The sequence below is a fragment of the Diospyros lotus genome, chromosome 9 (genome assembly GCF_014633365.1).
Source record: "Diospyros lotus cultivar Yz01 chromosome 9, ASM1463336v1, whole genome shotgun sequence".
NCBI lineage: Eukaryota > Viridiplantae > Streptophyta > Magnoliopsida > Ericales > Ebenaceae > Diospyros > Diospyros lotus.
Genome location: NC_068346.1, coordinates 28388927 through 28394851, shown reverse-complemented (window position 1 = coordinate 28394851; position 5925 = coordinate 28388927).

Here is a 5925-nt window from a genome sequence, read left to right as displayed (position 1 = left end):
AGGTTGTAAAAGATGTGTGTGAGTGTCCTACAGTTGCTCTTATGTATAGTATAATAAGATGTACCTTTGTGATACCATAGATTAGTGGGTATACGGGATATACGGTACTGTTGTGGTGGTCATGACGCACTTCAAATGTTGTATGGGAAGTTGCCATGATGAGAGTTATTTTTTAGCTTAGGCATGTGTTGCAATTATAACTTCAAGTAATGAGTTGTGTCTTTTGGGTTTATTGAAAGTTGTATACGTTTCCTATTCATATAAAGGAATCTAGTGGAAACCCCTTTATTTAGCTTTGGTTAAGTTTGCAGGTTCAGTCCATTGCTTCAGTTAGCAAGGGTTTCCATAACGCCCGTGGTGATGTTAGCTTATATTTTACGTTATTATGTATTTGGAAAAGTGGGGGCGTTACACTTAACCCTTGCGACAACATCCTTAAGGCAACATCACCCTTGAGGCAACATCACCCTTGCAGCAACACCCTTGAGGCAACATCACCCTTACGGAAACATCCTCGGGCAGCGAAATTCTTGCAGCACTATCATTCTTGCGGCACTCACATTCTTGAGGCAGTCTCATTCTTGTGGCAGCTTTGTTCCTCAATACAATCATGATACTCTCAGTAGCCTATGCCATTCTAGCAGCATAAATTCCCTTTTGGCCGCATCATCTCACTTGGATATCAAGCTTAGATACTCGTAATTCTTAATTTCACATCATAAAACATAATTGTTGTATTTTTGAAAACAACAATTTGGCATTGTTTGTGGGAAATCTAAATAAAAATTAAGACAGTATGGTAAGGATAACATGATTTGCTAGCCCAAGTGTAATACTCGGTATTACATGATATTAAAAAAATATGATTTTCCAGTTATTTTTGTAGGGGCTTGAGTGGTCCGAAGAGCCCAAAAGCTAGTTTTGAGAAATTAATTAATAAAATTGCTGAATTGATAGTAGGGAATATCTCGAGACTTGGATGTCCAGGGAAAATGACATAAGATTGGTAAGCGTCTCAATGTGAGGCTAATGATGCTGAAAGTAATCAAATCAGGAATAATTTTCGAAATAGTTGTTGTATAAGTCCGAATTGTTGATTGAACCAAATGGTCGAAAGAGATCTCCAGAAAGTCGAGGGTACCCTGAAGGTGGTCCAATTTTGCATGTGAGCCACCCCTGAAGTGTTTTCGGGCAGAGAAAAGGTTTTGTGTGGCACAGGGACAAAATCGATCTTTCCAAGTAACTACTAGTTATTAATTTTCGAAGAAATCAAGTCTTGGGGTGGTATGATGGTAATTTGTTCTTCCCTAAAATAGAGAATTAATGAGGAATAATGGATGGCTAAGATAGAGGATTGGAAGCTAAGATTAGTGTCTAAGAGTGACACTTGGCAAACTCTTACCAAGAGAATGGAGAATTAAATTAATGCAAAAGGAAAACAAAAATGGTCATTCTAGCATGTATGAGAGGCATGATTATGTTGGAATAAAGAAAATACAATTGAAAATGAAAATTAGTCTCTTGAAAACATGGAGATTTTTTAAATTGAAAAAATGTTGAAAATGGTCTTTCAAAGGTTATTCTGTAAATTAGTCAAGAATTAATTAATTGAGAAATTGGATATTTTATGGGAAAGTGAGACTTGATCCAAGGGTGGAGATTAAGTTTTGAAATTGGAAAAGATCCAAGGGCGGAGATTTGAGTCTTCAAATGGGCATGGATTGCCAAATGGGTTTAGTAATCCAAAGGAAGAATGAGGTGGATGGCGGAGATTTAATCTCTAAAGAAATCCATGGATGGGATTTAATTTTCCATAAGCACATGAATTGTGTTTATTTGTAGGGTGGAGATTTTATCTCCATTTTTAATCAAGGTTGAGATTAAATAAGACTAATGGCTTGGATTATGCTTCTTTTGAGGGATGGGATTTGCTCTCCTAAAGTTGAATCCAATGGTTAGGATTTTATCTTAAAGCTATTAGATATAAAAAGAAAATAGAAGAGAGAAATTGGAAGAATTCTTCCAATGTGAATGAGAAAGGAGAAGAAGAAAGGAAAGGAAAAAAGAAAAAGAAAGAGAGGAAGAAAGAAAGCAAGGTAAGTCTTCATGCTTCTCTTCATCTTTTAGCCTTTTGAGTCTAAGGAGTGTAACATTTTTAAGAATTTCTCCTTAGGTGGGGAGAAGGATTTTGGCAAGTATCTTTCTTTAAAGCAAAAGCTTGGAAGCTTTTAAAAAATTAAGGTAAGGGATGGCCCTATGGGAGGGTGGCCTTGCATGCCTTGTAAGTGTTTCATATAAGTTTTCATGTAGTTGCAAGCATATGAAATGTGCATTAGTGGACCTTTGTCCATAAGGAGGACTAGGAGATTGGGAAATGGTAGGTTGTTGCCTCAACCTTGGAGGGTTGTGGCAACTATCCATACCATGCATGCATTGTGCATTTCATGATTATTATGCTTACATTTACTTTACATTGCACCCTTATTGAGCTTTAAAGCTCATGAGGTTTTTACCTCACCTTATAGGTCTCTCATGTGTCAAGAGAAAGGGGAGTTTGCAAGCTTGAAACTTTGGAAGCAAGTATGGATTTATAATTTTTTTTTTATGTATGTTGTGTAAGCTTCATGAGGATTGTGCAAGCCCTATTTGTGGGAAATGGAGAAATTGGATGTATTTTGATGTATATTTATTGTATTTTTAATTCTAAAAAATTTAGGCTAAAGAACCAAAAGGAAAAAACAAAGAAAAACAAATGAAGTAGGTATGCAGTGGGCGTAGCCACGCGTGGCCCGCCATTGGCCCGAGCTGCTAGCATGCCACTGGGCCTCATGAGGGCCTCAAGCGTGCCAGCAAGCCTCGTCAGCCAACTTTTTTTAAAAATTTTGATAATTTGAGCTATTTTAGGCCGTTTTGAAATAATTTTGGCCTTTGAGGTATTTTTTGAAATAAAGGGATTTTGGGCATTTTTGGCGAAAATGTCAAATTTTTGGAAAAATAAATATGTGATTTCTTTTTCCTTGAAATTGGGAAAATTTGATGGGTTATTTTGGAATTGTTAGCTAAGAAAGAATTTGGAGAATCTTTCAAAAGAGGAGATTTGGCCCGAAATTTTTTATGGATTTTTGGGAAAAGAAAACGGGTTTAGTGTGGGCTAAGCTATAATATTTCCTCTAAGAAGCAAGGCTTTGGGCTATTTTATGAAAGCTAAAATTGAGATCCAAAATATTTTAATATGAAGGTAAATTCGACCTTTTCGCAAGGTGGCCGTAAGTTTCAAGTTGTTGAGCGAGATGCCAGCATCATTTTGAGGGGTTCTGGGCAAGTCGTCCTTGACTTGTTTTGGTCTAAGCTAAAGAAGGATGACGTCCACTCAGGATTTTGGATTTTTGAATGGGTTTCCTTAGGTATTTTGTTTCCGAATCCTTGAGTAGAGCAAAGGAAAAGGCAAAACCTAGTGTCCACCTAGGACGTTTCTCATTGAAACATAGTCCATCCCTTCATTAATGGCTTGATGGATGAGTAATCCAGTCGATTATTCACTAGTAGCACCCGTGGTGGAAGCGGGGTGTTACATTAGGCGACCCAACTAATCAAGCCCGAAGAAATGCTCAAACTCGAATAGGTGTCATTGGTGATCCCAATCAGGTTCACCTCTCAACACGCCAACCTTTAGAGGCTCATTTGAACAAGAAAATACATTCAGGAGATGCTCCTTATCTTGGGGAAGACTCGGTTTCTTGAATGGGGGGCAGGGGACCATCTGAGCAAAGGAAAGGGCACCTTGCAGAACTTGGGGAACATATCATGAGGCAGGGACACCAGGCTCCACCTGTGGCACCGATAATCTAGGATTAGAATTCCCTTGGATAGTCATCAATTCCTAGAAGAAACCTAATGACTATTTTAGGTCACCTCGGTCCTTTAAGGGTAGCATCGCCTATAGTCCTGTTAATAGATTATGAGAAGCTCAGACAAAATTATGAAGAGTTAAAAAGAAGGAATGATGAGCTTCAAAGGTGCAATAAAGAGAATGCACGAAAGATGTAGGGAATAACCTCCTTGCTACAGGAGATGATGCTCAGCATCCACTTGCCCTATGTGGGACCATTTAGCATGGAAGGGGGGAGGTAGCCATCTCACATTGGCCGGCAGAGGGTAACCTAACACAGGGTCCAAATGGAGATGCCTCGACCTAACAATCAGGTCCCAGGTCAACCAAACTCACAAGATGAGCATAACCGATGATAGGGGAAATCGCCAATGTACGAGGAAACTATCGAAAATACCCCATCTAGGGCCCTTTTCATACCCTCTTCTCCAAAGGAAGATGACGAACAAGAGTCACTTAAGGTCGTAGATGTGAAACGAATCATTAAAGATCTGCTAGAAAAAAAGAAGGTGGTGATCGCTCCTAAGGAAATGCCCTCGAAGAGATTCCCTTTGTCCAAGGACCTCTTGCAATAGTTAGTGCAGCTAGGGTTCAAATTACCTCAACTGCCAGTTTATTTTGGAAAGGAAGATTCGGAGTAGCATGTACAACACTTTATAGCAATAACAATACTACACGGATGGAATGAGGTCACTAGGTGTTGTGCCTTCCCCCTCGCTTTAGTCAGGTAAAATCACCGGTGGTTCACTAAGTTGCCTACTGGTCACATCAGTTCATTTGAGCAGTTGAAGAGGGAGGTTTTGGAAGCATTCATCGCTCATATCCCTAAAAAGAATAATGCTATGTATTTGATAAGTCTGCAGCAAAAACCAAATGAGCCATTGAAGCAGTATATAGATCATTTTCGAAGTGCTGCACAAAAAGTGAAAGACATCCTAATTAGCCTGGTAGCATCCACATTGCTACATGGTACCACCTTCGCCCTACTCAAGGAGTCCTTAGCATTTTCCTAGCCAACCTCCATGACAAAAATGTTTGCTAGTGCAGACTAGTTTGTGGTGTAGATGGAGATTTTGGGATCCTATGAAGCTAAGAAGAGAGCAAGACAGAATAAGGTGGGGTTTAGCAGAGCAGGCACGATGCCTAGAAGATAATAGTCCTCGAAAGTGCAATTTCGCAATTTCACCCCCTTAATGAATGACTGCACTTAATCTTGTGTAATTAATTCAAACAAACGCATACAAACAAACAAAGAAGAAAACAAGTATGCAAGCATAAGGCATTTATACTCGCTATTGTACGAGTGTGCATTGCAGCACAAATTTATTTACTAGATGAGAGTCCAGGTCGATTTATTAGGAGATTTTTTTAAGACGAAAATAAAAGCAATGAAAATTTTATGTGCTGAACGAGTTTGTCAAACCAATTCAGCTGATTTGAGGAAAAAAGGAAATTGAATATGCAACTAAAAACCAAACGTCTCAGATCAAGACAATTTCAATATCAAAATATTTCCCAAGACTCACAAAAGAGAGTATCATCGGGTTAAATTAATTTTAACATCTTCGCTATTGATTACGTTTCGGGATGATGCTGGTTTTAATTCTAGTATCCGACATATATGGCATGCCGACTCCAACTTAAGCAACCACTATAAATCGAAATGTATATAAAGTACACTTAAGCTTGGGGATGATGATATATTCAGGTTGGGCAACCCACATACATGACATGAGGGTTTCGGGTTCGCATATATCTCAATCCAAACTCAAGTGTTTAACAAAAATCTAAAAATTAATTTTAACACATCAACTTACAATGAAGTTAAGCTAACTCAAAAAATTTTGGCACCGGACAATATCCTTGCCTTGGTCCGAGAATTATTAGGCACACATCTTAATTTAAAAATTAACTGACAGGAATTTAAATGGCGGAATCTAAATAACATAAATTAAATGACAAAAATTAAAATTACAGAAATTAAAAGATAGTATTTAAAGGATAAAAATTAATTACGATAAATTAAAATAGTAAAA